Source organism: Pelodiscus sinensis, chromosome 20 (genome assembly GCF_052426305.1).
Source record: "Pelodiscus sinensis isolate ZL-2025 chromosome 20, ASM5242630v1, whole genome shotgun sequence".
NCBI classification, from domain to species: domain Eukaryota; kingdom Metazoa; phylum Chordata; order Testudines; family Trionychidae; genus Pelodiscus; species Pelodiscus sinensis.
The window spans coordinates 11,936,423-11,953,249 of record NC_143071.1 but is presented as its reverse complement, the minus strand read 5'-3'; the positions used below and the strand labels follow the sequence as shown (position 1 = coordinate 11,953,249).

At 51.5% G+C, this 16,827-nt stretch overlaps 1 protein-coding gene across 3 annotated transcripts in view; it reads right to left on the bottom strand.

The window, feature by feature from the left end:
- Window positions 1-11,307: 11,307 nt before the first annotated feature.
- The window catches only part of TRIM25 (tripartite motif containing 25), a 30,224-nt gene continuing 24,704 nt past the window's right edge, over window positions 11,308-16,827 (bottom strand). For all 3 annotated transcript variants that reach the window (XM_089771829.1, XM_089771830.1, XM_089771831.1), the window contains one exon: window positions 11,308-11,564. The gene's annotated coding sequence lies outside the window, so the exon portion shown is untranslated. The remainder of the gene's footprint in view (window positions 11,565-16,827) is intronic.

The window sequence follows — 16,827 nt, the reverse complement described above, 5'->3', positions numbered from 1 at the left end:
TTGAAGCTAATGAGTCCAGTGGTTGTGATTAGGTCAGGAATTTGGATTTTGGCCGTTGGTTTCTAAGGAGCCAATTTGGGAAAGCTGGAATGGCAGCCCACCAGGTTTCCTGAGCACCAATTCATTTCAGAATGTGGCGTAAATACTGTCTCTGTCCCTCCCTTCATCCCCCCAGTTTCTGAAGAGTCACAGGGAATCATGCTGTCTGAAGCCACACTAGACTAAAAGGGAAGAGTTTTCCTGGCATTAGCTGGATTATCCCATGCCTAATAGGAGACAGTGAGAATGTTTGTGTGTCTATTGTAGTCATCCCAACAGTAAGGGGGTAGCAGTCCTACACAAAGCAAATTATGCAAGCAGTTTGTAATGCCCACAACTGCATTATGTAGCAGGCATCCTGGTAGCACATTAAAAATTAACACATTTATTAGGGCATAAGCTTTTGTGAGCTACAACTCACTTCCTCAGATGCTGAAGAGAAAAGACAGAAAGAAAATACAGGGATGGGAGTGTGGCATCAGTGCTAATTAAATCAGAGTGGATGCCGCTCATCTCCAGCAGTGGTGAGACGGTGACAATACTTGAATGGGAAATTATCTGCTGGAGTGAGAAGCACTCTTTGGCTAAGTCTATACTGTAGTCTTCTTTCGGCAAAGCATATGCAAATGAGGCATGGTGTGGAATATCGCCGTGCTTCATTTGCATAAGTAATGAGCAGCTGGTTTTGTGCAAGAGGCTTTTGCCCAAAAACGAGCCATGTAGACGGCTCCTTTTTGCACAAAATCCCCCTCTTCCTCAGGAAGAATGGCTGTTGCACAAGAAGGGGTTTTGCGCAAAAGGGAGCCATCTACACTGCTCGTTTTTGCACAAACGTCTCTTGCACAAAAACGGCTGCTCATTACTTATGCAAATGAAGTATGGCAATATTCCACACAGCGCTTCAATTGCATATGCTTTTCCACAAGAAGGCTACAGTATAGACGTAGCCTGAGTGTTTCTTTAGACGTTGGTTCAGGGTGTCAGATTTGCATTATGTAGGGTGTTCAATGCAAGTTCACACACAATCCATTCATTGGCTCCAGTTGGTAAGCACTAAGGAGAAACTGCGTCAAAGACATCACACAGTTGACATAACCAGGCAACGGAAAGCCTGCAAGATAGGTCAAGAAACAGGGAGCTATGTAAACATGGGCTACGTCTAGACTGGTATGATTTTCCGCAAATGCTTTTAACAGAAAATCTTTCCGTTAAAAGCATTTGCGGAAAAGAGTGTCTAGATTGGCACAGATACTTTTCCGCAAAAGCACTTTTTGCGGAAAAACATCCGTGCCAATCTAGACGCGCTTTTCCGCAAAAAAGCCCCGATCGCCATTTTCGCAATCAGGGCTTTTTTGTGCAAAACAAATCTGAGCTGTCTACACTGGCCCTTTTGTGCAAAAGCTTTTGCGCAAAAGGACTTTTGCCCGAACGGGAGCAGCATAGCATTTCCGCAAGAAGCACTGATTTCTTACATGAGATAGTCAGTGTTCTTGCGGAAATTCAAGCGGCCAGTGTAGACAACTGGCAAGTTTTTCCGCAAAAGCAGCTGCTTTTGCGGAAAAACTTGCCAGTCTAGACACAGCCCATAGGTGAAGAGCTGGCCTGAAGTCATGCTGAAAGCATAGATGTGCGGTCATCTTTAAGAAGCTGGCAAGGGAAAGGGCATCCATGTAAAATCTATTCCCTGCACATTTCCCAAAGAGCAGGAATTCTGAAACCCTGCTGAACATCACTGAGCAGGAAATAAGCAATAAGAGCGTACAGAAATTAGTCTAAAATCATCCCTCTCCTTTCTGTGAGTTGATCCAGCCTCTAGCATGGCACACAAAGGGCATCACTCTCTATGCAAATCTTCAAGATGATTCAAAAAAGTCTCTGTGGCTATGTCTAGACTGCAAGCCTCTTTCGAAAGAGGCTCTTTTGAATGATACTTTCGAAAGAGCCTCTTTCGAAAGAGAGCGTCTAGACTGCACGCGGAACTTTCGAAAAAGCAAGCTGCTTTTTCGAAAGAAAGCACCCAGTGAGTCTAGATGCTCTCTTTCGAAGAAGCCCTATTTACATTCAAGAACGCCTTCTTTCGAAAGAGCACTTTCGAAAGAAGGCGTTCTTCCTCGTGAAATGAGGTTTACCGCCGTCGAAAGAAAAGCCGCGTTCTTTCAATTTAATTTCGAAAGAACGCGGCTGCAGTCTAGACGCAGGTGAAGTTTTTTCGGAAAAAGGCTACTTTTTCCGAAAAAACCCCTGAGTCTGGACACAGCCTGTGAGAGAAATCCCCCCTCCCCCACCTAAAAACAAAGAGGGTACAAGTTTGAAATAAGCATCTATAATAGTCCGAAAAGTCTGCGCCCCAAGCAGCCAAGTGTCTGATCCCCACAGAAGATCTCCCCAAAGGAAGGGCAGTGGTAGCTTCAAAACTCTTCCTTTGAAACAACATGGTGGCAGCTGTGCTTGTTCTTCCACTGAAAAGGGCCCAATTCTGCAAGGTGACGTGCAACTGCTTGATGTCTCTGGTGGGATGATGCGCACAGCTTCTTGAAGAACTGGGCCCTCTGCAGTAATTGTAGCAGTAGAAATGAGGAAACATAAAGGCACAAGTGCTACCAGTGCAAGCCTCACACGCCCTGTAGGTGACTGGGGAGGCAGAGAGGGCCAGGACAGGAGAGGGTCATGGCAGATGGATGCTCAGTGGTTGCCTGTTTCCCTGCCAGCGCCTCAAGACAGATCGCTTGGGTTTGGGATATGGGAGAAACAGGCCTGATTTGTCATCCTCTTGCCCCTTGCATAGCCATTTACACCTGTGCAGGGTGAGTAACATGCCACGGACTCCATTAGCATTTTATCCGCCTCCTTTTTCCAAGTGTGAGACAGGTGGGGAATCGGACCCCAGTGCCTGCCAGTAAAGCTCTCCCCAAATACAGATACTTAGGCACTCCACGGAGAGCTTTTCAAATCGCAAGTGTTCCAATCACTGGCAACAAATAAATATCGGTTTTCAGCCTTCAGGCTACCCTGATGCATACACAATGGAATAGCACATTCATATTGGGGAGGGACAAAAGTCACTTGGACCTGAAGTTTCCCGAGTGATTCATGAGTTTATGCACCCACTTTGCAACATACTCAAGGACCTTCGTTTCAGAGGACTTCAGGCAGGGCTGGGCAAGATCCAACCAGCTAACACTTTGATCTAGCCCGCGGACTGCATCTGCCCACTTTCTATTTACATCCTGTTGCCCGTGCCATCCAATTTCTAGGGGACGGCTCACACAGCAGGCAACGCAGTAGCGGCAGGGCTAGGAGCCCTGAGCCCTTTGCTGTGTTTTTAATTCAAAGCCTCCAACCCCAGACAACTCTGGGGGAGACTAGTCCCTAGCTCCGCCCCTTCCATCTCAGACCCCGCCCCTTCTGGGGCAAGGTGAGCCGGCTCATGACTGTGTACCAAAATTCATTAAGTGGTCTCTCCTGCAAAAATTTTTGCTCACTCCTGACTTAAGGCATCTCCAGTCAGATACCCAAAAATGGAAGCCCTCAAAATCAGTCACATTGGCAGAAGCGGGTCTTGTGACCTTGCACAGCTCCGCTATAACTAAGTCATTCCCACCACTGCCTGTGAAAACAAAAACAACAAATGGTCTGGTAGCACTTTAAAAACTAACAAAACATGTAGATGGCATCATGAGCTTTCGAGGGCACAGCCCACTTCTTCAGATCACGAAAGCTCATGATATCATCTACATATTTTGTTAGTCTTTAAAGTACTACCAGACTAGTCGTTGTTTTTAAAGTTTTTCCTGTTGCACACTAACTCGGCTACTCCGCCAAAGCTTGGAAAACAAAGACTTTCTACATTTAAACCAGTGGATTTTGGTTTACTCACAAAGTGTGTTCTGCCTTTTCCTCCCTACAATTGCAAATCAGTCTGTTCCAAGAAAGGAGGGACGCTGTCTCTGTAAATTGTCTGATTTGTAACATTTCATAAAGCAGCAAAAATCTTTATGCAGCTACATGGATTGTTCCTTCCAGGACATGAGAGCTGCTCTGTAGATCCAGACTCAAAAAAGAGGAACAGAACATCTCCGTTGATTCATTAAAGAGACAAACACAGCCTTGAGAATTGGTAATGACTTTTTGAATGACTGGACCAACACCATCAAGTAACAAGCTCATGAATAGACTCTAGGGCCAAGATCAGCTTGCTGACCTCACAGGATTTATGCCTGCTTACAACAGTGTGAAATTTGGCCCCTTCAGCGAGCAATGGGGCTTTTTCTCGTGCCAGACAGACCTTTTCACGCACGTTCCTGAAACACAGCCGACTTTTAACATTTTGTGTGCAGGTGATTGTGATCAATTACAGAAATACGAGTTTACTTGTTTTGCCATACGTCTGAGTAACTCCCACTTTCTGCACTTGATTTTTCTTTTTAAAGCAAACCACTTAATAAGCTCCAGCAGTCTTCAGACCAGAGCTCAAGGTTGTCAATGTGGGTATGTTTACACTAGCCCCCTACTTCGAACTAGGGTGGCTAATGTAGGCATTCGAACTTTCAAATGAAGCCTGGGATTTAAATATCCCGGGCTTCATTTGCATGTTCCCGGGCGGACGCCATTTTTAAATCCCCTTAGTTCGAACTGACTGCCCGCGGCTACACGCGGCAGTCAGAAGTTAATCCGAACTAAGTCCTTAGTTCGGATTAACTGTTATTCCTCCTGCAATGAGGTGTAACAGTTAATCTGAACTAAGATTTAGTTTGGATTAACTTCTGACTGCCGCGTGTAGCCGCGGGCAGTCAGTTCGAACTAAGGGGATTTAAAAATGGTGTCCGCCCAGGAACATGCAAATGAAGCCCAGGATATTTAAATCCCAGGCTTCATTTGCAAGTTCCAATGCCTACATTAGCCACCATAGTTCGAACCAGGGGCTAGTGTAGACATACCCTGTCTCTCAGCTCTGGGAAAGAATAACCGCACTACTTGCATAGCAACTGTAACACCCATTTTGACACTCTTAAGGCCATTTATGGGTCCCTGGACCCTGATCATCTGTTGAGCTCAGATGGTTTTTATACCTGAGGGCTGATGGTGAATTGAGTCATCAGTGAGGTGGAGAAGGGTGTGACTCCTGGCACATGGGCCACTCTCTGCCAAGACCTGAGTCTCGGGCACACTCCAATTAAGGCTCGACATTAAGCTGACAGAGCCTCCTCCTAGAGGAAAAACCTCTGGCTGGCAAGTTCTACCCTCATCTCCTTGTGGTGAGAATCAGCAATGGGCTTGGATTGTCAGGCAGAATGCAGAGGGCGCCTCCCCCCGTATGGGGTGGAGTGAGAAGCCCCAAGAAATTTCTGCTCTGTTGGTAAGGGTAGTTTCCCCCTGACAAGGGTAGCCTCCTCCCAAGTAAGGGTCTCTCCCCCTAGGGAGGGGTAACCTCCTCCTCAGAAGGGTTATATCTTTTTTTAATTAGGGAGGAAAGGACTTTTATCCTCATACCGGATTGATGCTGGACCAAGTAAACAATGCTGACTCAGCATTCAAAACTTTCTAAGGAAAAAAATGTGTTGAAAATACTATAGTGAGGGTCTTAATATCAAAATATATAAAAGAGGTTTAATAATTTTGTATCTTGTTTAAAAAAAAACCGCACCACATACATCAATGCATCCTACAAAAGGTTATGAACGAGACTTTTAAGATGGAATCAGTTTGATCCTATTGGAATACCTATGCTGCTTTATCATCACATAAGACTTCACCAAAAAAAAATCTTATGATAGCCCCCAGGCAACCTGAATACGGCACCAGTGTTCCCTGTAATCTGTGCGGCCGCTCAGGAGAAATTCAAGTGCTGCCCAGCTGATTAGTAGAGCGCTCCCAGCTAGGTTTTGTGTTCCTATTGGGGTGCACATTCGTACATGCTTCAGAGCACATAATCCGCCCATGGATGGAAAACATTAGCAGGAAAATGGTATGGCACTCACCTGTTTGTCTAAAAAAGTTACATATCCTCCCTGTAGATTGACAGCTAAAATGCCTGTATTTCAGTATGATATGACAGTGATGTATTGTCACAAGGATACAGGAAGGGGGAAGAATATGTTTCAGGAGCTGTACCATACCATCCCAAATTCTACAAGTTCCAGTCATTTTCTGTCTATTCAGTGCTGTCAGGATAACCCAGCAAACGTTTTCTGTTCTTACTTTCCATATACAGGGCTTCATGCAAGTCATCCCATTGCAATTACAAGGACAAATCTAGGTTTGCAAGCCCAGCAGAAGTAATACTGCCAAGCTAGTTACAACTCACTGCTGAAATATGGTCGTAGTTTGTGTGATCTCTCTCTCTCTCTCATACTTCATTAAAGTCATTTGATGTTTTAGTGCTCAGTACGTTATTTAAAAATACAAACTCTTTTAATCCACAGGCAAAAATTAAGTGTTTCATGCACGTGCACACACACCACCAAGCAAGTCTGTTCCTCAATGTCTGGTGAATCATTTCGGGATCAAGACTCGCTCACGTTGGCATCTTCACCTAAATTATCTGCCTCTTTTCAATTTGCTTTTATTATTTTAAATGGTGGCTCCACCCTCCCTCTCCCAGTGCTTTGGCCTGGCTCCCATAATTGCCTATATTTTATGTAAATGGAATTGTTACACCGTAAAATGACATACAAATGTGTCCACCACACAGAGTCCCATAAAGGGCCTGAATAAAGCCATTATTTACAATGTAACGGCATCTGATAGCAGCCTGGGAAACACAGGGCTGACAGATGTGAGCCAGGGACAAGGCTTGGAAAAAAAAAAAACGGTGAATGAGGAGGGCTCCGATAGAGCACAATTAATTGACTTTTAAAATAACTCCTTTTTTCACAGTTCTACTTGGCTGAGCAAGATTCACAAATTGCTGTCTTGAACTTCTTAGTGGGACAAAATAGCTGCCAATGAAAGTCTAAATGACACGGCCTTTGAATGGGAGCCAAACAATAGGCACACCGGGACATGTTTTTAACTGACATATTATTCGAGAAGTTGCAGCCCCTCCGTTGAAGGGCGGTGGAGAGAAGGGGAATGTGGCACCACGTAAAAAGGCTAAAATTATTTCTTATTAGGAGGGGAGCAAACATTTGGAAGCCAACCATTTGAGAAGTAGTTTCAGAAAACTTCCACAGGCTCTCCTTTGCAATCTGACTCTTACACTAATACAGTAAAACTCCATTAGTCCGGCATCCAATGCTCCGGGACTCCTGATGGTCCGGCACCATCAGGAACCCGGAAGTGCTGGGGCAGCTGGACAGGCTTCCCCCATTCAGCTGCTGCTGAAACTGACCAGCAGCTGAATCGGGGAAGCTGGGAGCAGAGCAGCTGGGGTGCTGCCGGGTTGGTCTGGTAGCGCTGCCCCTCGGGGCTGCGGGACCAACCCGGCAGCACCCCAGCTGCTCTTGGGGACACCTGGGGAAGAGCAGCTGGAGTGCTGCCGGGTTGGTCCCACAGCGCCAAAGGACGGGGCAGAGCTGCTCTGCCTGAGGCTTCCTGGAATCAGCCGCTGAGCTGTTTCAGCAGCGGCTGACTTGGGGACCCCGGGGCAGAGCAGCTGGGGTGCTGTCGGGTTGGTCCCGCAGCGCCGAGGGGTGGTGCTGCGGGACCAACCCGGCAGCACTCCAGCTGCTCTGCCCCAGGGGTCTCCAAGAGCAGCTGGAGTGCTGCTGGGTTGGTGCTGTAGCGCCGCCCCTTGGTGCTGCGGGACCAACCCTGCAGTACCCCAGCTGCTTTATTGCAGGCATCCCCGATTCAGCTGCTGCTGAAACTGACCAGCAGCGGCTGAATCAGGGACTCCTGGGGCAGAGCCGGACTATCGTAAGGGGGGCTATGAGGGATCTGGGGTGGCATCCCCTCCCACCGCACTCCAGACCCCTCATAGCCCCCCCTTCTGATAGTCCGGCATATCTGATAATCTAGGACCCAGGGGGTGCCGAAGGTGCCGGATTATCGGAAGTTTACTGTATTAAGGTTAATCAGGAGAAACTTCACTGGAAGCAGTGGCATGAAATTGGCATTTGAGAGATGGGAATCAAGCCCTAGAATTTCATACGATCCTCTCAGCCCCAAAATTACATGCACATGGGTAACGATCCCTTCACAAAACTCTCCATGTTGCTCTATGGCCCATAGGCCCAGTGTTGCAGTCCTTAGTCATGCTGGTTCAAAATATGCGTTTGTCTCCCTTTTGAAGCACTGCCCAGCCCCTGGCCTTTTCAGTCATGGGCATAACCACACGGAAATGGCCTCCATAAATGAGGAGAGCATTAAATCCTTGTCCCCCAGGATGCGCCATAAAACAAAGCCAACATACTGCCCAGAACATGTTACAGGCCGTCCTCGCTATAAATCCGAGATACTTTCCAAAAAACTTGGACTTATAGCGAAATAATCTAAAGAGGGGAATTTTTTTCCTGCGGCTGACTTCCATTTGCGCAAATTGGGTTGTTTGGGGTTTTTTGCACAACTTAAGAGCAGGGAATGGGAGGACTTATAACACATCCCTTCCTACAGGCATCAACGACTTTCGTGCAGAACGGATGGATACCAGGGTGATTGAAACAGTAACACCATGACTGACCCACAAGGTTGGGGAAAGAGAGGCACACCTGAAGAAGCTTGTGTGGCCACAAACCCCACCAGAAATCAAGGACCAAGACGAGCCTCACTGCCTTCAAGTGGGAGATGCACTTAGAGCTGAGTGAGCAAGGGCACACCCACGCTGTGTCTACACTGGCAAGTTATTCCGGAAAATCAGCCGCTTTTCCGGAAAAACTTGCCAGCTGTCTACACTGGCCGCTTGAATTTCCGGAAAAGCACTGACGATCTAATGTAAAATCATCAGTGCTTTTCCGGAAAAACTATGCTGCTCCCGTTTGGGCAAAAGTCTTTTTCAGGAAAACTGTTCCGGAAAAGGGCCAGTGTAGACAGCACAGTAGTGTTTTCCGCAAAAAAGCCCCGATCGCTAAAATGACGATCGGGGCTTTTTTTTGCAGAAAAGCGCATCTAGATTGGCCACGGACACTTTTCCGGAAAAGCATCCTGCCAATCTAGATGTGCTTTTCCAGAAATACTTTTAACGGAAAACCTTTTCCGTTAAAAGCATTTCCGGAAAATCATGCCAGTGTAGACGTAGCCCCACAGTATAGCCCTTAAGGCAAAAACTCTCCACTGCACCCCTCAGTTCTCCCACAGTGGAGAAAACAAAGCACACACGACAGCTGTCAGTCGCATTGCTCCACGTACTACTATACTATCTGAGCACCTTCTAATGATAATAGAATTTGGGCGGAGGGGTGTGAAAAGGGAAATTAAGGGGACTATAGTTTTTAAACAATACAGCGACTCACTTCTCCATTGTCTTCTTTTTACGCAAGGTGGCAGTGAGGGAAGAAATCTCTTTCCATCCTCATCTTTCACCCCCTCTCCCAAGGTCACCCCAGGGGGTCGTGCGAGGCTGGAAAGGAAAAGCAAGTGAGGGACAGCGATCCAGATCACTTAAGTATGCTCATCACAGGGTGGTGCTCTCAGGGATCATCCAAGTGCCACGTTCGCTTAGTTCTGTCTGGATTTTTCGCATTCACTTATATCGACTTTTGCATGTCAAGTGCCTGCCTAACAAAGGTGTTCCAGCTCAGTCAAGGTGTCTGGGGTTTTTTGTGACCGAAGTATTAAAATACAATAGTTACGGGCTGCTGCTGGGGCAGCCATTTTTTAGGCCAGTGAGTGGGCATCAGTAGCCCTCCATCTCAGTGGGCCACAAGGCTGTCATAACCAAGACAGACTCCTAGGATAGGGTAGTTTTGCAAACGGCACTTCCATACATAGAATTTGCGATCTGATTGGTTGCAGAGGGAGCATGTGGCTCTTCCAACGTTGTGGGCAGTCACACACCTCACTCCACATGCCCTTACTTTAAGGCAGGGCTATTTAACATGTGGCCCGCAGCCTGCATGCGGCCCGTGGTGCAGTTTGGGTTTACGCAGGGCTCAACACGCAGCCCGTGGGTGGGATCCTCTGAACATGGCCTCCACTGGGAACACGCTCCACAACAGCAAGGCGTCTCCTAGGTAGGGTGGGCATTGAAAAATGCAAGTGGACGGGCAGGCTGGAACAGATGGGCACCGGCTATCAGTGTTTCTAGCTCCCAGGAGGTGCCTAGAGCGCTGGTACATTGTGGGAAGTACTGGCTGCTTAGTCTTGTGGGCATCTGACTGACAGTCTCTGTGTTGCTACAACGGAACAAACACAAGCCTGATGTGAAACAGCTGATGAAAAGTTTGCAGACACAATCTTCACATTGATTGTACTTCTACTCCAGTAAATTCCAGGACTGTATTGGCAGCTTTTGTTTGATTTGTTAAAATTGTGAAGCCAAAACAAAAAAGCCGTCAATATAATGGTCTTCTGTTGAGATGCATTTTAGTAGTTAAATTCCTGGACTGTTATTGCGCATTAAAAGTGCTGTCCTATGTGTGGAAATTGGGTAAATGTTGCATTTTATTAATATCAGCAGAACGGACTTAAATGGGGCCTGTGTGTTGTGTAGTCTTGCCTTAATCTTTGTATTCATGCCCATCAGTGTGAAAAGGTATTTGCATATATTTGCAACCACACTTAAGTTGCGGCCCTCACCATGTGTTGTGAATAGCATTGTGGCCCTCGGGGCTTCCTAAGTTGAGTAGCTCTGCTTTAAGTAAAACAGGTAGGAAAAAGCCATACGTGGATGGAAACCAGTGGAATCTGGCAACCCTTCGCATAAGAAAAATGTGTCATGGACCACACACAGACCCCCAAGGGGCCACAAGTTGCCCACCATTGTTTTAGGCAATACCTATAGAAAGAAAATCCCTGGTGCATTTTTACAGAAGAGGCAAGTGGCTGTACTCTCTCCTCTGTCCTTCAATTGCTGCTTTTTGTTTTCATTGAATTCGGTCTGCCGCTTCTGCTGGGTGCGGTATTCTTCTACACCTATTTCCCCTCAACTATAAAGCTATACTGCTGTTTAGAAGTTAGTGTTCCAGCTGACAGATGGATGCATTTGAATGACAGATGAAAAATGACCTCAGGTACACAGTTTGTGAAGTGCGTGAGTACTGTTTAAAATGAAAGGTACTATATACAAAAATCGGTATGGCACAATTGGTCTCTTTCCCCCCAAAACACTCCAATCACATCATGAGCTATTAAACACCCCAAATAGTATTTATTTTGAGAGAACAAGGCCCCTTCATTTTAAAAATCACAAAACAAGTCTTTATTTCATAACAAATCAAACTTTATTGAGTTCACAAGGCTTTCACCTCAGCCGCAGAATCAATAAACGATCATCACTGACATCGTTAGTCACAGCAACCACCAAGACATGCCAGCCACATGGCAAAAGGTTTCCTTGGTGGGACAGAATGTCATGTCCCTTTTTGCATTAATACACTGAGAGTTAAAAGCGAGAGCCCAATAAATATTAACTGCCTCACAGAACTATCCTAGTGTGACGGGTCACGCCGCCCCCACACCCCACCCGGCGGCCCGCCCCGCACTCAGCCCGCGATCGCGCTGGCTCTCCTGGGCGCCACCCAGGGAGTGCGGCAACCCTGCAGGGCCTGCTCCTCTGCCGCGGCCCGGATAACGGGCGGCGCGGCGGGGGCGGGGCGACGTCAGGACGTCCACGTGAGGCGGGGGCGGAGCCTGGTGACGCGGCGTCTGGCGTCACCAGACCCGGACGCACGGCGGGGGAGGAGCCCGGTGACGTGGCGTCTTACGTCACCAGGACCGGACGCCGGCGGGGGATTTTAAAAAAGGGGAACAGGGGAAGACAGGGGAGAAGGACGGAGGAGCAAGGAGGAGGAAGGAGGGAGACAGAGAGCGAACGGAGGAGGAAGGAGCGGAGAGGGAGGAAGGAACGAAGGAGGAGGGGGAGAGAACAGCGGAGGAAGGAGGCACGGAACACAGAAGGAGAGGCACGCAGCACAGGAAGGAGGGAAGTGGGGTAGCACAAGTGGTGAGGGGGACTACGTAGAAGGGGGGGAAGCAGAGACGACGGGGAGCAGGACGGGCTCTCCCGTTACACGTGGTGGAGAATGTGGGCACCTGAACTCTAGCTAAAATCACAGAACCCCAACAGCAACCCCAACAACAACTCACAAAAAAAAAAAAAAACACCACGGGTGGAAGAGGTGACGGTACCAGGACGAGCAGCCCAGCAAAGCTGCGACTGGGCGCAACGCGGAACCATGGACGCAGCCGACGTGTTCAAATGGCTGACAGACAACCAACATCAGCAGCAACAGCAGCAGACGGCCCTCCTTCAGCAGCTGGCCACACAGCATTGGGAACAGCAGGCCCAACTACTGCGTGACGTGACTGAGCAGTTCCGGGCGCAACAGGACCACTGGGTGAGACAGTGGGAAAATGCGGGCCGGGGGCCAGCCCCAGCGGTCGTGGGGGGAGGGGCGGAAGGCGGGGCCCTAGCTCAGCTCCCCGTAAGACTGACTAAAATGAGCCCTGCCAATGACCCCGAGGCCTTTTTGGTCACTTTCGAGAGGGTAGCCACAGCCGCCCGGTGGCCAGAGCAACATTGGGCTACGCTGCTAGCTCCGTACCTCACGGGCCCAGCTCAGCTGGCCTATCGGAGTCTAGACCCGCGAGACGCCCTACATTATTATAAAGTAAAAGAGGCAATCCTGGACCAGCTAGGGGTCACCCCAGAGACCTATAGACAGCGGTTCCGGCAGGAAAAATACGCCCCGGGGGCCCGCCCGCGAGCCGTGGCGCAGCGGCTAAGAGAGGCAGGTTGGCGTTGGCTAGAGCCCGAGCAGCGGTCAGGGCCCCAGGTAGCGGAGCAGGTGGTTTTGGAGCAGTTCCTACACATCCTTCCGGGGGAAGGACAGCGGTGGGTGAAACGGCACCACCCTACGTCTTTAGCCGACGCGGTGACCCTTATGGAGGACTATATGTCAGCCGAGGGAGGCAGGGAAGGAGTCGGGTCACGGGGGGAACACTCCGGCGGGGCATCGAGAGAGACCAGACCCCCACCCCGGCAAGGGGAGGCAAGGGGCCCGGCCGCCCCCCTCAGCCCCGGCCGCGTTGGGGGCAGACGCCTAGCGCCGGTGTGGAGCCGACCCGCGAGGGAAGAGCCAACCTCCCGCCCGGCCGCCCTGGAGGATCGAAAGACCAATCCCCCCCCAGCACGGGGCCCCGGGGGAGCGTGCTACCAATGCAGCCAAGAAGGACATTTCAAACGGGACTGCCCGCTGATGGACTGCTCCTTTACGCAGGTAATGGTGGGGCAGAACAGGTCGGGACCCCAGGCTGCGGGAAAGATACTGCGTCAGGTGGAAGTTGAGGGCCAGGTAGTCACCGCCCTCGTGGACTCAGGTTGCGGCCAGACTCTGGTCCGAGCTGACCTAGTTTCCCCCAGGGAGCCCCGGGGACCCCCCGTGTTCGTCCAATGCGTACACGGGCGAGTCGAGCCATACCCCACTGCCTGGGTGCGCTTAAAGGATGGGGGTTCGGAAGGGAGGGCCTATGTCGCCCTTGTACCGGGACTAATATACCCCGTGCTCCTCGGAAGAGACTGGAGCGGGTTCGGGCAGGCCCTCCGGGAGTGGCAGGGGGACCAAGCCGCCTTGGCCACAGAGGACGCAGAGGCCCCAATGAGGGGGACGGGAGCCAGGGCCGGGGAGGGCCCGACTGGCATGGAGGGGGAGTGGTCCCCTGACTTCGTCCGGGAACAGAGGGAGGACCCCCTCCTGCAGCAAGCATGGGGGAATGCGACCACAGGGGCGGAAGGAGAAAGGACCTACCCACGCTTTGAGATCCAGGACGACCGCCTATATAGGATCACTGAGGGACGGGAGGACGGGGAGGTGGTCACGCAGCTGGTCGTACCAAAGCTACATCACAGGCGACTGTTGGACCTGGCTCACAGCAACCCCTGGGGCGGGCACCTGGGGTATGAGAAAACGGTGCAGCGTCTCTTGCAGCGATTCTACTGGCCTGGCATATACCGGGTGGCTAAAGACTTTTGTGAATCTTGCCCGGAATGCCAGAAGATGGGACCAGGAAGGGTGGCCAAGGCCCCGCTAGTGGCGATGCCGGTAATAGATGTCCCATTCCAGAGGATCGCTATGGACCTGGTAGGGCCATTGGAGCGGACAAAGAACCGGTACCAGTATATCCTCGTGGTAGTAGACTACGCGACCCGATACCCCGAGGCAGTACCACTCCGGAACGCAACCGCCCCCACGCTCGCGAACGAACTGATTAAAATCTTCTCACGAGTAGGCATACCCGGAGAAATCCTCACCGACCAAGGGACGAATTTCACCTCGGCGCTTATGAAGGAACTGTGCCGCCTGCTGAGGGTAAAAACCTTGAGGACATCGGTCTACCATCCACAAACCGACGGGCTCGTGGAGCGATTTAATCGGACGCTCAAGGGGATGCTCCGGAAATTCGTGGAAGAGGAGCCTAAAGAATGGGACCGAGCCCTGCCGGCACTCCTGTTTGCAGTAAGGGAAGTACCCCAAGCCTCCACGGGGTTCTCCCCGTTCAAGCTCCTGTATGGTAGGCAGCCCAGAGGGATCCTAGATATAGTGAGAGAGGCTTGGGAGGCGCAGGAGACCCGAGTGCAAGGCACAGTGCAGTATATCCTGAGGCTCAGGGAAAGGCTACGTCGGGTGGGTGAGTTCGCCAAGCGTAATCTGGAGGAGGCACAGGGGAAGCAGGCCCGCCACTATAACCAGAGCGCCCGGCTGCGCACCTTCCAGCCCGGGGATAGGGTCCTCCTCCTGTTGCCCGAGCAGTCCTCCAAACTGCTAGCTAGTTGGCAGGGCCCCTTCGAGGTGGTCAGGAGGGTCGAGGACGTGAACTATGAGATCAGGATGCCCGGGAAGCGGAAGGCAACCAATATTTATCACGTCAACCTGCTTAAAGCATGGCGGTCCCGGGAAGCCCTGGCGGGGTGGGTCTCAGAATCAAGGGGAGAAGAAGTAGCCGCCCGGCCTCGCCTGAGCCCGGACCTCACACCAGGGGAGAGCAGGGGGCTACAGGAAACCTTGGGGAGGTTCTCGCAGGTCCTGACGGAGATACCAGGACGGACCGACTTGATTCATCACCCGATCGTGACCGCACCCGGCCGCCCCGTGAGAGAGCCGGTCAGGCCGCTGCCCAGGAAACTGTGGGGGACGGTACACGACGAGGTGGACAAAATGCTGCGGTGGGGGGTGATCGAAGAATCCCGCAGCGCGTGGAGAAGTCCCATCGTACTGGTTCCTAAGAAGGATGGCACCACCCGGTTCTGCATCGATTTCAGGAAGGTCAACGCAGTGTCTGTGTTCGATGCCTACCCAATGCCGAGGATAGACAAACTGCTGGAGCGATTGGGGAACGCCCAATACTTATCCACTATCGACCTGTCGAAAGGGTATTGGCAAATCCCGCTGACGGAGGAGGCCCGCGAGAAGACCGCATTCTCCACGCCGTTCGGCCTGTATCAATTCAAGCGGATGCCCTTCGGCCTCCATGGCACCGCCGCCACATTTCAGAGGCTAATGGACCTAGTGCTCCGGCCCCACGGGACGTACGCGGCGGCTTATATCGACGATATAATCATCTTTAGCGCTACATGGGCCGAACACCTACAGCAAATAGAGGCGGTATTATCCTCCCTTCAGGAAGCTGGGCTCACCGCTAACCCCGTGAAGTGTCAGTTTGGCCAACGGGAGGTGTCGTACTTGGGGTACACGGTGGGAAGAGGGCAGATACGGCCCCAAATCGGGAAAATGGAGGCGCTACGAAACTATCCCCCCCGAGCACGAAGCGCCAGGTCCGACAGTTTTTGGGACTCGCCAGTTATTATAGGCGTTTCGTGCCCGATTTTGCGACCGTGGCGGCCCCGCTGACGGATCTAACCAGGAACGCGGCTCCTAAGAGGGTGCGGTGGGACCCCGAGTGTGCCCAGGCCTTTGAGACCCTAAAGCAATGGCTGACCCAAGCCCCCGTGCTGGCACAGCCCGACTTTTCTCGCCCATTTACTTTGCAAACGGACGCCTCCGAGCGCGGGCTCGGTGTGGTATTGTCCCAGGGCGAGGGAGAGGAAGAACATCCTATAGTATACGTGAGCCGCAAGCTGCTCCCGCGGGAGCAGCAGTATTCAACAATAGAAAAGGAGGCCTTGGCGGTCAAGTGGGCCGTTGACATGTTACGATATTATCTCCTAGGCAGTACGTTCACGGTGGTGACCGACCACGCACCTCTCCGGTGGCTCCAGGCTATGATGGACGCCAACCCCCGCATCCAGAGGTGGTACCTGGCGCTGCAGCCCTACCGGTTTAAAGTGCGCCACCGGGCAGGGAGAGACCATGGGAATGCGGACTTTTTTTCCAGAATACCCGAAGAGACCCCAGAGACGCGAGGAGAGGAACAGACGAACCTGGAGGGGGAGGTGTGTGACGGGTCGTGCCGCCCCCACACCCCACCCGGCGGCCCGCCCCGCACTCAGCCCGCGATCGCGCTGGCTCTCCTGGGCGCCACCCAGGGAGTGCGGCAACCCTGCAGGGCCTGCTCCTCTGCCGCGGCCCGGATAACGGGCGGCGCGGCGGGGGCGGGGCGACGTCAGGACGTCCACGTGAGGCGGGGGCGGAGCCTGGTGACGCGGCGTCTGGCGTCACCAGACCCGGACGCACGGCGGGGGAGGAGCCCGGTGACGTGGCGTCTTACGTCACCAGGACCGGACGCCGGCGGGGG